This window comes from Callorhinchus milii, unplaced genomic scaffold (genome assembly GCF_018977255.1).
Source record: "Callorhinchus milii isolate IMCB2004 unplaced genomic scaffold, IMCB_Cmil_1.0 Scaffold1, whole genome shotgun sequence".
NCBI lineage: Eukaryota > Metazoa > Chordata > Chondrichthyes > Chimaeriformes > Callorhinchidae > Callorhinchus > Callorhinchus milii.
This window is the reverse complement of record NW_024704742.1, coordinates 101,736,066-101,753,424: the sequence shown is the minus strand read 5'-3', so window position 1 is coordinate 101,753,424 and position 17,359 is coordinate 101,736,066. Positions and strand designations below refer to the sequence as shown.

General features: G+C 41.2%; 1 protein-coding gene across 3 annotated transcripts in view; it reads left to right on the top strand.

The window, feature by feature from the left end:
• Positions 1–17,359, top strand: part of tnfaip8 (TNF alpha induced protein 8) — a 70,036-nt gene that overhangs the window by 10,998 nt on the left and 41,679 nt on the right. The window contains 1 exon segment of one of the 3 annotated variants that reach the window (NM_001292333.1): positions 2,755–2,824. The exons of 1 other annotated variant lie outside the window; for it this stretch is intronic. The gene's annotated coding sequence lies outside the window, so the exon portion shown is untranslated. 3 annotated transcript variants of the gene reach the window in all.

Below are 17,359 nucleotides of genomic sequence, written 5' to 3'. Positions count from 1 at the left end.
GAAGATAGCAATGGGGGAGGTATTTAGCCTGATGCACCTGTTTATTAGATCATGGCAGATCTCTTAATCCCATTTGGCCACAAGACAGAGGTTCTCCTGTTAGGCTCCCATCAGCGCTTTCTCACCTCAGGTGCTGACAGCATCAACCTTCATGAATGCACACTCCATCTGGAGGAGTTTGTCCGCAACCTCGGTGTCTTCTTTGACCCCCAATTGTCAATCAAACCCTATATCAGTGCTCTCACTGCCTCAGTTTTCCCCCACCTCCGTAACATTGCCCGACTCTGCCTCTTATCCCGGTCCGCCAAGACCCTCGTCCATGCCTTTTTCAGGTCCAGGGTCGATATGCTTGCCAAACTCCCTAGCTCTTACCAGCCCAAGCTACAGACTATCCAGAACTTGCAGCCTGTGTTCTCTCCCATACCAGGTCTGCAAGCCTATCACCCCTTCCTTGCTCAACTCCACTGGCTCTCCATCCCCCAGCGGATTGACTTTCAGATCCTTGTTCTCACCTTTAAATCCCTCCGTGGTCTAGACTTACCCTATCTCTGCAACTTCTTTCTCCCTTACCAATCTGTTCGTTCCCTTCACTCGGCCAAATCTGGTTTACTCTACCCGACTCGTTCTACCTGTTGTCAAGCAGGTTTTCAGCCACTTTGCTGCTTGTTTGTTACCCCATTCCCTGGTCCCTCAGAATTGCTCCTTCTCTTCCACTGTTTCAAGGTATGTCTCAAAATATACCCCTTTGGATGTGCTTTCACCTTTCCTCTCGTCACTCCCCTCAACTCCTACCCTCAGTAGTGATGTCCAGTCAGAATTGTCTTTAGCTGTCCTCCCAATTACATAAAAGGCACTATATACATTCAAATTGTATTGCACCCCCAGCCACACACCCCTTCCCTCCTCCCCTCTGGATTCCAACCCCCAACTTGGGTCCAAACCTTTATCTGTCCAGCGCTTTGGGACGTCCTTCCGATGTGAATGTAATTTTGTTGTTTTGTTTTCTTACTGCCTTTACTCCACGTCCCTTCATACCCTAACTTCCCAAATATCTCCCTTGTAAACATTCCAGTGGCTCTGCCTCTACAGTCGTTTTGTTGAAAAAAATCTTTTTTTTTTAGTTTTCTTCTAACTATGTGCATTTCTTCAATTTTGGCTGATTTCTTCTGTTTTTTTTCATATAAAAAGAATAAAACAACAATTTAATAAATTTGGTCTCTTTTTACATTGCTAGCGTAGTAATGTTGCATCTGGGAAACTGTCTGGGGTGAGTTCTTGAGCCCAAGCTGGGGAGGAAACAGAATTGTATTGGTAATGATGGTCATTAACCCAGGAGGCTCCCAACAGTGTGTGGCTCCATCTGTGTGCATTGCATTTTAACTCTTTAGTGCTGTAACTGCATAACCTGCTCCAAGCCTGACCTATTTTCTTAACCCGATCTACTGTTCTTCCCCATTTATATCATCCGAGCTCACTGTTCAAAAAAACTATTTCTTTAAAAAAGCATTTTAGGAGAAAGGTTGGTTACAATTGTGTGATATTTATGGTTCTGTTCTTTTGTGACTTTTTCCAATGGATGAGGATTGTGGCCCTTTTCAGTCTTTTGATGGGTAAATAATATTTTGCCAAACCGTCTTAAATCTGACGTTTATATTTGTGACTCACCTGAAACTTGCAGTTCTAGGTGTGTTTCAAAACATGTCACCATCAAAATAGGGTGTGGACACTTCTTTCTTTTATCCCTTCCTGCAGCAGTGTTTTTAGTGAATCTTTTCTGTCACATAACTTACTTTCTTTTAACCATTTAAAAACTTTCCGACTGAGTAATATGTTCATTTGAAATGAGTAATAGGATCAATGTCAAATATGTCAAAAAAAACACACACACAAACCATAAACTATACTTCCAGAGAGTTAGGGAGGTTCACAAAACCTAATAAAGTATTGAATTCCTTCTGCTTTTAAGATTGTTTCTTATTGAGATTAATAAATGCAGTGGGAAGAAAGTAATCAATTTACTCTTTAAGATGACACTGGTGAATGTGCTATGAACAGAACATGTCCATTGTTGGAAGTGAGATATTTTATTGTGAACCCTCTGGTCAATCTGGTTTACAGAGACAATGTGGCTGATCATGTTTGAACCTTTTGTTGATCATGATACAGTAGTCGTCTCCACATTCAGAATTATCCAGTAGTGCATCATAAAGTCACAATGTACTTTTTATCATAATAATTTGGTCACTCAATTCATGACTGTTTGTGGGACACTGCTGTGCACAATTGGCTGCCGTGTTTCGCCCACAAAATATACAGTCAATTCATTTTGTAGTATACTCTGTGAAGTGGTTTGAGACATTTCAATGACGTGATAAGGCACTATATCAAATGCAATGACTATTATTATAGAGCTGCATGTTTTAAAATTGTGCATAAACAAAAGAAGGCACATGTAATATGGTTTATGTTTGAGGAGATGAATAAACTTTAGTAGTAGCTGTGACAATGTGTGAACTGTAGTTCTTGCGTTCTTGTTATTCACAGATTGATTGGCAAATATGCATTGCACTGATCCTTTTAACATTGTGATTAAAGTGAGAGGTTGGATGTTTGATACCAACTGCAAGGATCTTTGTTTCCTGTTCTGTTTGCACACCTCTTCCTGTTTTGCAACACTTCTCAACCTTCCTCCCCCCCACCCCCCAGTGCCTTACTAATGTGAAAAGGCCACCTACTAACATCTTTATTTTGCAGATTTGCATTGCTACTGGTGCATTTTATCTGTATAAATCAACCACATGTTCCTGAGGTTTTCAACATATCAGTAAGTACCTTAAAAATGTCCAATTCATAGAATATTGAAGCAATCTGATTTTGCTGGTCTAACTTTAGTTTAGGATTGAATGGGAAGATGTGACTTTTTTTTAAAGTGGGAGAGAAACAAAACAAGCAGAACATCTGAACTTCACTACGACTGCATCAATTCAACAACTCACAATCTCAAACCTAGAGGGTGTACATTCCGCAAAAAAATTGCAAACATTTTTTTTAAAAATCCCATGAAGATTCTGGATTATGAGTTGTGGTTAAATACTTCAGTGCATAATCGACTGGCTGTAAAACCTGAATATGGTCCTGTTCCCCAACTGTTCAGCGCCTCCCGACGTGAAAGGCGCTTTGCAAATGTCATTTTTTTGTTGTTGCTTTACAGATATGAAACAGCTTTTATTTTAAAGGGAAACTGTGTATGGTTTAGCCACATAACCCGTTAACCAGTTTTCCAGTGTGATTTGGGTTTTCAGTAGGAAATGTGTTGTGGTTCAGCACATTTCCTGACAGCCACTTCCTTCCTTTTTTTGTGTCGGTTTTTAAAACAGCATTTAACATGAAAACTGCAATCTTGTTTTCTCTCCTGACACTCCAGTCATTGTTAAGTGTGCTATAAACCAGTTCAAGGATCGACAGCAAATGTTTTATAGTGAGCTGCAGACTTGTATTGAAAATGGAATTCAGTGGATCTAGAAATGCCTGGAGCAAGTCTCAAGCATGACTACCAACAGGGTTGCTTAACCATACAGCGAATTTCAATTTTCAGTGAATCTAAAGTCATGACTCCTCTGGGGTACATTACAGAGGTGTGCTGTATGTGGCCCTTTGACTTGGGGCTGGTGTGTGTATGAGTGGCATGGTCATAAGAACAGCTGGAAACCTAAAAACAGTGAGGGATACATGATACTGTATGTGCAAAAAAATAGCACAGTGCAGTTAGAACGGAAATGGACCGCTCAGAAAAGATATTTTGAAAAGTTGAATTGATACAATGGTCAAACTTGTTTTAGGTATACTACAGCTCGATTATACAGCTTATACTATACATCTGACATAGTGTAGTTTTACACAGTATATTGTGCAGTTCTATCATACTTCTAGTAATTATGTCTTTCACCCTCAGCCCACCTCCTCCCCCCCCACTCTTCTGTTGAAGTAGTTTTGATCCTAGCTCAGGAGAATGATCTGTGGCTTTCGGTTTATGCAACACTGAATCTGATTAAGTTCAAACCGTAGGTCTCAAAACACAGCACCTCAAAGGAAATTCAAGAAGAAATGCGACATTTTCTCCTTGTACAAAACTGAGGTCTCTGATTCAAATGCCCTGCAGTAAAAAAACTGGTTAAAGTGAAACACGAATTGTAGACAGTTCCACTAACGTGGGGTTCCTCAAAGGTAGTGAGTGTAATTTTAACTTTGAAATAAAGGTGTCTGGTTTCTGGTAAGCTGCTCACTGAGAATGACAATTGTAAACTCTTACATTGCTGCTTCATATCCCAGGACTCAGCTTTAAAGGTCTGAAGGCACTTAAGATGAGTTGAAAGTATCTACGTTAGTAGTGAATTATGGACCATTCTCTCCCAGCTCAGGCTCCCAGTCGGCTGTGTGAAGCACTTTGAGGCAAACCTCTATCGTGAAAGATGCAATAGTTATAATATTCTTAATGCTTGCATTTGAAGTAGTGTTTGTATTTTTGTAGGTAAATGGAAGCCATAAACAGTTGTGAAATGAATGACCAATTTTATTTGAGGCATTGTTGGCCAGGACATGGGCAGAAACTGCTTTCTCTTTTTGAATAGAGAATGGTCTTTAATGCCCACCTGGTTTAACGTCTCATCCAAAGGACCACACCTTTAACAATGCAGCACACCCTCAGCACCACATTGGAGTGTCGGCACAGACTATGTGAGCACAGTGTCCCAACATGGGACTTGAACCCACAACCTTCCGACTCAGAGGCAACTATACTACCAACTAAGCCAGGCTGACAGCTGGTTTATTGTTGTTGAATGACTGAAGGTTCAAGGTTCTGCGTTGATTCCAGTAAGAGAACGAAGAAGAAGAAAGACAACATGACGCCTCTTAAATAGTTGCACGATTATCATGCGCCAAAGGGGCATTGGCTCATCTGACAACAAGCCAGAAAGAGAAGGCTTTTTGAAACACTGCAGAGTTGCAAAATCCACAATAATTCCACACACACACCCCTCTTTGTTTGTTGTTTAATTTACTTGGGGGCAGGGCAGGGCAGGTTTGTATGGTTGACACAACAATCTAGTGCTTATTTTTAAAAAGTTTATTCATTTAATACAGGGTAGGTGTTTAAATTCGATAGTTTCATGCTCAGCTAGTGGATATATGGCTTCACCATTTGAGATCACTCAAGCCCTGTAAAGATAAGTATGATAAGTCTACCTAAAGTGAGCCACAAATCATTTAGATAACACTCAAGCTCTGAATATACAGCTTATAAACAAATTAAGATAGCCCTTATGGCTGACTGACTTGTGCTATTTACTGCGTGAATTTTTGCAAAGCTTTGCTGCATTCTCTTCTTTCCAGTCAGTTTCACTTGTTTACAAATGTCAGGAAAATGACAGTACCTAGCATGTACAGTGGGTGAGATATAGGATTATAGGAAATGTCTTTAAAATCAATGTATAAAGTGGAGCATTTGGCTAATCTAGGCTGGACTATGGGAACTCTCTCCTCGCCGGCCTTCCCGGCACCTCCCTCCACAAGCTGCAGGTCATTCAGAACTCTGCAGCTCGTGTACTGTCCCGCACCAGGCTTCGGGACCACATCACTCCCACCCTCACTCGCCTCCACTGGCTCCCCATCCCCCAGAGGATCGAATTCAAGATCCTCATCCTCACCTACAAGGCCATTCACGGCCTTGCTCCCTCCTACCTCTCCGACCTACTATCCCCCTACCTACCTGCCCGTACCCTCCGTTCCTCTGGCCCCGGTCTGCTCCACATCTCTCGCCCCAACCGCCCTACCATCGGTGGTCGGGCCTTCAGCCTCTCAGCCCCCAGGCTCTGGAACTCTATCCCCAGTGCCTTCGCCGCCTCCTCCCTTTCCTCCTTCAAGGCCGGTCTCAAGACCTTTCTCTTTGACCGTGCCTTCAGCTCCCCTCTCGACTCTCTACCCCCTCCTCGCTCCCTCCCTTCCCTCCCTTCACCCTGACCATTTCCCCCCTGCTCGGGTCCTGACCCAACTGTTCCTCGCCTTGGGACGTCCTCCCGACGTGAAAGGCACTCTATAAATGGAATTTTGTTGTTGTTGTTGTAGTCAGTGGTTTGATGTTTAAACACGCAGAGATTACGAAGTGTTACAAGACAACACACTGCATGGTTTGGCATTGATTGTCAGAAGCATGTCTTACCGCACATATTTGCAGAAGCTTTCAGGGCAGTTCCAGGGGAAATCCCAATGAACAAAGATCACAGTGAAAGTTTATTTCTAATAATCCATTTGGAAGAGAAGACCAAAACACAGTTTTATGTATTTGCTAACATCTGCAATTGTATTATTTAATTCCAGCTCTTATGGAAGAAGCTATTCTTGTTGATGACTGATAATATTATGCTACTTCCTGCACTATAGTGAATACTTACTTGATGGTGTTGATGCCTGAACCACAACCCTTGTGCAGTATTTCTGTTTGATAAATCCTGATGATACCTGGATACTCAATCTGCACACAGAGGTGTCATTCTTTGTAGCGTAGTGGTTAGAGCACTCGCCTTGCAATCGGGAGGACCTGGGTTTGATTCCATAGGAACAGGAGTAGGCCACTCAGTCCTTCGAGCCTGTTCCACCATTTAATTAGATCATAACTGATCTGTACCTCAACTAATCCTTTCAATTCCAATTTCCCGCTTTTCCCTATATCCCTCGAAACCCTGATCTACCAAAAATCTATCAACCTCACTCTTGAAGGTGTGGATGGATCCAGCATCCACAGCCTTTTGAGGAGAGAATTCCAGACTTCTACCATCCTTTGAGTGAAAAAATGCTTCCTGATTTCACTCTTAAATGGCCTAGTTCTAATTTTAAGACTATGCCCTCTTGTTTTGGATTCCCCACCAGAGAAAATAGCTTCTCTGTATCTAGCCTATCTACCCTATCCCTTTATCATCTTAAATACTTCAATCAAATCACCCCTCAACCATCTAAACTCAAGGGAATACAATCCATGTTTATGCAGCCTTTCCTCGTAACTTAACCCTTTTAGGCCTGGTAACATTCTGGTGAACCTGCGCTGCACCCCCTCCAGGGCTAATTTATCTTTCCTGAGGTGTGGTGCCCTAAATTGAACGCAGTACTCCAGATGGGGTCTGATTAACGCTCTGTACAGCTGAAGCATCATTTCTTTCCCTTTCTATTCCAGGCCCTTTGAGATAAAGGCCACCAATCCATTCACGTTTTGATTACTTTTTGCACCTGGGAACTAGTTTTAAGTGATTTGTGGATATGGACTCCCAAATCTCTTTGCTCCTCCACAGTTCTTAATTTTGCCCATTTAAGAAAATATTCTGCTTTATCTTTTTTAGGTCCATAATAAATGACCTCACACTTCCCTACATTGAACTCCATCTGCCACAGCTTTGCCCACACACTTAATCTGTCTAATTCCCTTTGTAACTTCCTACTCCCATCTACACAACTTACTCAACCTCCTAGCTTAGTGTCGTCTGCAAACTTGGGTACAGAACTTTCTATTCCTTCATCCAAGTCATTTATATATATATATGGAGAATAGCTGAGGTTCCAGTACAGACCTCTGGGGGACACCACTTGTCACATCCCGCCAATCAGAGAATGTTCCCTTTATCCCTACTCTCTGTTTCCTGCCTCCCAACCAATTACCAAGCCACGTCACAAGGTTATCTCCAACTCCACGCTCTTCCATTTTCGCTAGTAATCTTTTGTGTGGAACCTTATCAAATGCCTTTTGAAAGTCCATATAAGCGACATCCATAGACGCTCTCTTATCAACCATTTTAATGACATCCTCAAAAAATTCAAATAGATTAGTCAGACACGACCTACCCTTCACAAACCCATGCTGACTCTCTTTGACTAGCTCATACCTGTCCAACTGTTCAGTCACTCTGTCCCTGATGATGGATTCCAGTATTTTCCCTACGACTGATGTTAAAGTGACAGGTCTATAGTTTCCTGGTTTCTCCCTCCCTTCATAAATAAAGGGGTGACATTCGCAATTTTCCTGAGCAGGGCGAAAGGTTGGGCAAGTTTCCTTACTCCAAACGCCTCTGTTTACCTAGCAGTGAGGAGGAACCCAGTTGTTAGTCGATTGGCAGATTGCTTTTCCCGGGGGTAATAATCCCTTCAGAAAAAAAATGTGGTCACTCAATCCACAACTGTTTGTGCACAATTGGCTGCCATATTTCACCCACAAAATATACAGTCAATTCACTTTATAGTATATTCTGTGAAACACTTTGAGACATCTTGAAGATGTGATAAGGCACTATCAAATGCAAGGATTATTATTATTGTAACAAATTTGCATTTGGTTAAATTGGCTATCGCAAAAGGGCTTCACTGTAAAGTTTGGTGACTATTATCTCTAAAGTATTGTTTAACTACTGAGTCCCAAACATGATGAAGCAAAACATTCATCCACCCCCACAATACTAGCCTCTCCCTCAATAAATAGCACTCCTCATTATTTCATTCAATCTCCAACCCAAGTAGCACAGCACTCACTGTCTCATTGAGAATTTGCTCACCTCAGTCTGTACTTTTCTTTCACTCACAGCACATATTTTGAACATATTTTCCGGAGTGGTTTCTCAGGCTTTGCACTGGATCACCAGTCAGTCATATTTTCCCTTCTTCATACATCTTCTGTTTTGCCTGTCACAGCCTGAAAAGGAAAGCTTTTGGAGACCAGGCCAATCCCAGAACATTCATCTGCACGTGTAGTACTTTTTGTAATAATATTGCAATCATGCTTCACTTTACATATACAGTAATATTTTACTTCTGAAATACTTCAGGAAATGCAAAGCTACCCAACAACTCTAAATTGTCCAGTATTGCTTGATGTGGGACTTTGAAGTCCTCGACTCAGCAGCCTAGGCTGACACTCCAGTGCTGGGGAGAGCTCCCGGAGTGAGGTGCCAGCCTTTGGCTGAAATATTAAACTGAAGTTCCCGTCTGCCTATTTAGGTGGATGTTAAAGATCCCATGGTAATACTTGAAAAGAGAATAGTGTCCTAACCAACAATCTTTCAGATAAAATTGGTCATTTATGTTTTGGCTCTTTGTGGATATTGCTGTGTGCAAATTGGCTGCTGTATACAGTCACTACACCTTACAGTGGAATCTGGTGAATCTGGTGAAGCTAAGATGTTTTGACAATGTGATAAGGCGCTATATCAGAGTACAGAGTACAGTATCCTCTTTCAAACGTGGAGCCTCCAATACCACACTCCCACCCCCAGGGAGGGAAACCAAGCCTGCTTAATCCTCCCATAAAACTGTTTTCCATAGAAACAGAATCAAATTGAGGATTCGAAATGCTGAGTTTCTGCTTTTAAGGTTTGAGCGATGAAAAATGGATCTGATCTGAGATCAGATTTGCAGGTGAACTAATTCGATGAGAATGATAACAAATGACCTGGTATTGTTTTGGGGATGACAATCACAGTGCTTGAGCTCCATCCGTGCGCAGACTTAACCAACACTGTCGCAGTAATTCAAGTGCCACCAACCAACAACGTATACATTAAACCATTACTCGTTAGATCATGAATGTAGCAGTGTAGTTTTTAAACAAAGATTTTATTTATTTATTTACTTCAGTGTGAGGTTTCAATGTCCAGACTGCTGATGTAGCCTGCAGCTTCCTGTAGGAATGAATACCATTGAGTTCTTTGCTGCTGTGGTTGCCAAGAAATTAAAACTGTACTTTTACTTTGCCTACCAGAAGCGTTGAAAGGTCCAGTACTCTGCCAAGAATTGGTGAGGATAAGAGAGCTGAAATTTTACCTAATCGTAGCCCATAAGGCCTTCTTGTCTTAAAACTTAAGATGTTGCACAATTGTGAAAAAATTGTCAAATTGCCTTAATTTGGAATCTGGTTCTATTTAAGAATTGTGGAAAATCAGCTTCCAATTTAAGAGTAAATTTAAGAATTTTCTACATCTCTTTATGATTTTACATTTTAAGTGACAAAATGGTTTTACAGACTAGGATCAGGTGGAATTTTGGGTCTAGATTTTTTTCCACAACTGGCCCATTGGGTTTGGGGTTTGAAACTCAGCTCAGGGTGAAAGGGAACATCAGCGCTGTGTGAATTCTTTGTAGATTCTTGTTAATTGCTAAAAATCAGGAATTCCCATTTGAACACCAAAGGAATAAACTGGAGCATAATTCAAAGTCTGTCTGCAGCACTATGATGTCATTGTCAGGTTGCTTAAATTGGGTTTAGTGGACCAGAAGAGTATAATCGTTGGATTAGCACATGGTTGCATCTCAGCTTTCAGTTGATCAGGTTATATTACAAAAACCTTCCTAAGTAATGCAGACTTAATGTTCCAAATACATTTATTGCAAGGCTGCATTGCACAGTCAAGGATGACAGCCCGATCTTGACACATTGATCTGTATTGGGATCATCTTATAATAAATAATAATCCTTGCATTTTTGTATAGCGCTTTTCACATCTTCTCAAAGCGCTTCACAGAATATACTGTAAAATGAATTGACTGTATATTTGTGGGCGAAATGCGGCAGTTAATTGCGCACAGCAGTATCCCACAAACAGTCGTGGATTGAAGTGACCAATTTATTATTCTTTTTTCTTGAGGGATTATTATCAGGCGTGTGGAGTAAGGAAACTTGGCCAGGGTTTTGATCTGCTGGGAATCAAACTCAGGTCTCTCGCTTGCGAGGTGAGTGCTCTAACCACTGAGCTACAGGGCTCCACCATCTTCCTTTAAATGTGCACAGAAAATGTTGCTAACATCTTGTGGATTGAATTGTGAAGCTTAAATACAATGTTGCGCTGCAAATTGTTTTGGAAGAAAAAATATATTTAAAAATCAGCCTTTGGATTCAGCTGAAAAAATAAACCTCCAAAGCCCATCGTTAAAATGGTGCAGTTTATCAGTATCTTTCTTTCTGAGGCTATTTCAGTCCCCGGAGAGATAAGGTAATTGCTAACATGTGTGAGATTTTATATTAATCGTCATCTGGTGCACAGGGTTCAACTACTTGGAAGAGAAAGAAAATATTCGGCAGACATTTGCTGCAAAGGCAGAGAAAAACTCATTTGATGTCTGATCCATCTGGTGTACAGTCACTGCAAGCTGCCCACTCATATGAGTAAAACTGTGCCTGATATATTAAGCTATACCTCTAATATCTTGACAAGAAAATTAGATCACTTTTTTTGTAAAAAACACAGAGCAGAGAATTTTAGGTGTTTTTTGTACAGTTATCTTATTGCTGAGTTTATTGCGTTAAGGATGTGCAGAATCATTCTAGTGCTGGAAATTAAATCCAGTTTAGTCATCACTTTATCCATCTGTGTCCTGATCTCTCTCCCACCACACCTCGCCTTCCCACCACCCACTTGATATAATGGGACGAGAGACAGACCATGACGGGCTTTAAAAACAAGGAGGATGCTGTAAGATACAAGTTGTTGTGTATGTTGATGTACTTGCAGGGCAGAAAATCAGAGCAGCTTGGCTAGGGTGAAATGATGGGTGCAGTACAGGAGGGTGCTGGTGAGTTCTGTAACTCCTATCCATGCCCTTTATCAGTAATATACAAGCTTTCTTGCTGATCTCTGTGGTTTCACCCTTCACAGACTTCAACTGATCCAGAATTTTGCATCCCAACTCCTGGTTTCATAATAAACCTAGTTGGTCTGGGCAGTCAGTTTTACTCTCAACATTTCTTTTTACATTTGTCACCAATTTTATTTGGGGTTATTTCGATGTTACATTAGTTTATTATTTGCTTCAACAATAGGCTTAATCTATGTTGTATGGGGAGATTTCCTTTGGAACCAAATCTCTGTCAGCATTTTCCATTCTGCATCTGTTAACAAACCTCTCCTTATCATAACTGGAGAATAAAGGAAATGAAGAATAGATCAGGTTCATCTGCAGCACAGCAGACCATAATAAAATACACAATTTGAATATTCTGAATCACTGCAGTGCTCAGCTATCAAAATCCCTCCAAAATCACCTTGTCTTAACTTAAAAGCTCTCTGCAATTCCCTTCCAAAATCGTTCTGCCTCACAAGCATCCTCTCTGCATTCACAACCCTTCTAAATACCAACTCTTTGTGTCTTCAGGCAATTTTCTTTGCTCCCATTCTGTGTTGGTAAAGTGCTTCAAGACATGATCCTGTGTCAAAGGCACTTCAAAAAGTGCAAATTGATGATTTCTTTCATACAGTTTAAGATGACAAAGAATTACAGAAAATTCTTACATATAGTTTTAATTTGCAAGACGGTTTTCTGCACTTCTTAGACAGAACCGGTTTCCAAATTGAGATTGAATTGAAGAATTTTCCACAATTGGTCTTAGGTTAACACTAGGGGAGATTTCAGGTCTCTGAATAATGCAATGACAGTAACTTAAAGGTTTTGAAACTCTGCTTCAGCAGCTCTTGGGAACTCACTGTCAATAGATTAACAATCATATTTTTCACAGTGACATTTAATTTGCATCATACTGATAATCACATGTTTTGCCTTCACTATTTCACCATAATCAAAGAACTTCTAGAGTTTTTTNAAAAGGTGATCACTGCAAGACTGTACCATTTTCATTCAGACTTTGTTCAGCTCCTTGGGACATCCTACTGATGTAAAAGGCACTTTACAAATGTAATTTTGTTGCTGTTGTTGCTGTTATGCTCTTAATAACTGTGACTATTGGTAATACGTCACCCGAAAAGTTAGTGTTGTTTGTCTGTATGTAATGTTTAGTTCAAATCTTCACTTGTCTCACAAATTGCTGAGGGCTGAGTCGTAGTTAATATCAGTGATCCATTTATTTGAGCCAATTATATGAAGGAACAGTTCCGACACAAACTTAAAATTGGCCCAAGACCCAATCCAGTACAATTGATGTCTCAGGTCTTTAATAGATTCATAATTAAAGATAATTGTTTCCGTTTTATCCCCTTCACTTTTCTGCCAGCAAGGAGATAGCTTTATTTATCTTCCATGGATGTGCCCAGTGTGTCAGTTTGTGATCTGTTTCCTATCTAGAGGAATCTGTTAACTGTGGTTTTCCTTCATGGGATGTATGGTTGACACTATTCATTATAAGATTTTTAAAATTTATTTTTGGTCAGCCAGGTGGCTGACACGTGCAGAAACGGATCACTGCGCTTAAGAGTATCCAAACCAGACTGAGTATTCCACATTTCCAATGCATCTATTGCAAGGCGTTTGGCAGACTTGCAAATGTCCACACAGTACTTTACATGAAATGATGAGTCCACTAGGACAATTTATGCCTGTTTTTTGGCAAACGATAGAAGTATAGCTGGTTATTAGCCTTCAATTTATGAGATGGTAATTCAGTCTTCTATCGGTTACTGAATAAATGGTGTTTAATGTTATACTTGGGTTTATTGTCAAGTGTTTGACATGGTACCCTACATACATCTCAACATAAATCCTATTTTCATGGCAGCACTGTAATTCTTTTTTATTCTTGGAAGAATTTATGTAGGGAATAATAATGAGATTAGTGCCTGTAATCTCTCACGACTAGAGAAATTATTAGGATTAAAAACCGATAAATCCCCTGGACCTGATGGTCTGCATCCTAGGGTTTTAAAAGAGATGGCTGCAGAGATAGTGGATGCTTTATTTTTGGTCTTCCTAAATTCCCTGGATTCTGGAATAGTTCCCAGTGATTGGAAGGTCGCAAACGTAACACCGATATTTAAGAATGGTGGGAGACAAAAATGGGGAACTATCGACCAGTTAGTCTGACATCGGTGGTAGGGAAAATTCTAGAGTCCTTAATTAGGGACGTCGTCGTAGAGTACTTAGAAAATCACAACATGATTAGGCAGAACATGGCTTTACGAAAGGGGAATCATGTTTAACAAATCTTGTAGAGCTTTTTGAGGATGTAATTAGCAGGTTAGATAGGGGGGATCCAGTAGATATGGTGTATTTGGATTTCTAGAAGGCATTCGACAAGGTGCCACATAAAAGACTGTTGCATAAGATTAGAGCCCATGGAATGAAAGGTAATATATTAGCATGGATTAAAGAGTGGCTAACACAAAGAAAACAGAGAGTAGGGATAAACGTGTCCTTCTCAGATTGTCAGGATGTGACTAGTGGAGTGCCACAATGATCAGAGCTTGGGCCTAAATTATTTACAGTCTATATCAATGCTTTAGATGAGGATATAGAACTTAACATATCTAAATTTGCGAATGATACAAAGATAGGTGGGAGAGTAAGCTGTGAGGATGACAAACAAAGAATGCAAAGGGAAATAGACAGGCTAGGGACTGGGCAAGAAGTTGGCAGATGGAGTATAATGTGGGGAAGCATGAAGTTATTCACCTACGTAGCAAAAATAGAAAAGTGGATTATTTTCTGGAGGGGGAGAGACCAGGTAGTGTTGGTGTTCAGAGGGTGTCCTTGTACCCCAGTCATAAAAAGTTAGTATGCAGGTACAGCAAGCAACTAGGAAGGCTAATGCCATGTTGACATTTGTTGCAAAAGGGTTAGAATACGAGAGTAGGGAAATCTTGCTGCAGTTGCATAAGACCTTGGTGAGATCGCACCTAGAATATTGTGTGTAGTTTTGGTCTCCTTATTTAAGAAAGGACATACTCGCCTTAGAGGGGGTGCAGCGTAGATTCACTAGGTTGGTTCCTGGGATGAGGGGACTGACCTATGAGGATAGGTTGAGTAAACAAGGCCTATATTCTCTAGAACATAGAAGAATTAGGGGTGATCTTATAGAGACATATAAGATTCTTATGAGGCTTGACAAGAGTAGACAGTGTGAGACTGTTTCCCCTGGTTGGAGAATCTAAAACTAGGGGTCATAGTTTCAAGATTAAGGGTCAGCCGTTTCGAACTGAGTTGAGGAAACATTTCTTCACTCAGTGAATTTGTGGAATTCTCTACCCCAGGAGGCTGTGGATGCTCAGTCCTTGAACATATTCAAGACTGAGGTTAATAGATTTCCAAAGGATAGAGGGATTAAAGGATATGGGGATAGGGCGGGTAAATGGAATTAGGTTAGAAGATCAACCATGATATTATTAAATGGCGGGGCAGGCTTGGGGGGGCAAATGGCCTACTCCTGCTCTTACGTCTTATGCTTTTGTATGGTATTCTTTACCATGAGGACACAATTCAAGTTGTTTAAAAGCCATCATTTTAAACCTGACATGAAATTGTGGCTCACCCAGCCATCATTTATGATGCTTAATAATTTTGCCTGCTCTCTTTCTCTCTGTCTGCCTCTCTCTCTATAGAAACATAGAAATATACAGCGCAGAAGGAGGCCATTTGGCCCATCGAGTCTGCACCGGCTCATAGAACAAGGAGATCACTTCAATCCCACCACCTGCTTTACCCCGTACCCTTTCAAGCCTTTCTCCTTCATGCGCCAGTCTACTTCCTTCTTGAAAGCTCCACTTGGCCAAACATTCCACATACAAACAACTCTCTGGGAATATTTATACAGTATATATAACGCAATAGCAATTCTGGTTGGTGTTCTGAAGACCTGCCAACTCTACCAATATTCTTTGCAGAACTTAGCCACCAGAATGTGTAATTTAGGTTTTTTACCACCATAGAACAAAATGGACAACAATTTGGCTCTGGAAATTATGATGTTTAGAACTGTGAAGGTTAAACAGTGGTGGTTCTTATCCGGAATCTTTAACAAAGTTGCAGCCACTCTGTAACCAGTTTTACCAGGAATAGCCACAATCGCTCTGAACCGTACTCAATAATAAGCTCTGCCTGACGAAAGGTCATCAACCTGAAACGTTAACTCACTTTCCTCTCTCCATAGATGCTGCCTGACCTGCTGAGTGAAAAGCAATTTCTGTTTTTATAATAATAATGTCTGCCTTTGGTATAGTGCCTTTCGTACTGGGAGACACCGCAAAGTACTTCACAGGATACACTGTAAAGTGTAGGCAAACATAGCAGTCCACACAAGAATATCCCATAAATGGCCTTATAGTAAATAATCAATTTTATTTGCGGAATTATTGACCCGGACACAGGGAGAAACTCCCTTTTCTTTTCGAATAGTTCATGGGATCATTACTGTCCACCTGAACAGGCAGACATGACCGTCTCTGGTATAATGTCTCATCCAAAGAACGGCACCTCTGACAATGCAGCGTTCCTCCAGCGTCAGTGTTTCTTAAATGTGGCTGCCCTCCTCCCTCTGCCCTGGGGGTGAGAGAGAGTGTGTACCTGTGTGGATCGGAGCAAATGTCAGCCCTTGTAGTTTGAGCGTGCCTTGTACCCATTTCTGCAGAGACGGCTGCCAAACGACAGCTCCCAGGGAACATCGCAAAGGTAGCGCGGGCCGCTGGTTGGGCAAGCACGTGCTCTCTCCCTCTCTCCTCGTGCTGGCTGGTCAGGCAGGCGCGTGCTCTCTCCCTCTCTCCTCGTGCTGGCTGGTCAGGCAGGCGCTTGATCTCTCCTTCTCTCCTCGTGCTGGCTGGTCAGGCAGGGTGTGCTCTCTCCCTCTCTCCTCGTGCTGGCTGGTCAGGCAGGCGCGTGCTCTCTCCCTCTCTCCTCGTGCTGGCTGGTCAGGCAGGGTGTGCTCTCTCCCTCTCTCCTCGTGCTGGCTGGCTCAAAGAGGTGATTACACAGATTACACAAAGTCACACTGTGGCCGCCAGTGAGTCTTTGAGAACCATTGGCCTGAACTATGTGAGTTCAAAGTCCTAGTATCAATTACACATCAATCAGACACACTGCCAAACCCTGGATAGCATGGAATTTAAAGAAAATATTGCATGGATCACCAATAAACAATTTGAACCTTTTCTACCTGTAACAGCTATGACTTACAGTGATTTGTCACATGTTGTTCATTCATCATGGTGATAGAGAAAGAATAAGCTTTTGCATTGTGCCTAATCATGTCAAAATGCCTCAAATCACTTCACAGGTAATTACTGTCAAGTGAGATGATTATTTTTGCAGTGTGTGTGAAAGGAGGATGTGTACAGAAAGTAATACTCATATGCAAGGATCCTTTGTTACTTGTGAATAGAAAACAGCTTTTTGTTTGTGTGGTTAATGTGAAAGACAAGTTTTTATTATATTCTGCTGGGTTATGTGATTTAAACTGAATGTAGAAAGTCTGAATGTTGGAACATTGAACATTGAACCAAAATCGGAAAATGCATCACCCGATGATCAACCTCATAACTGATAGCACAGCCCTGATTCCAGCCTTGCCATGCTAATGCAATACCATCATAATGTAATACCATCAGATAACCTA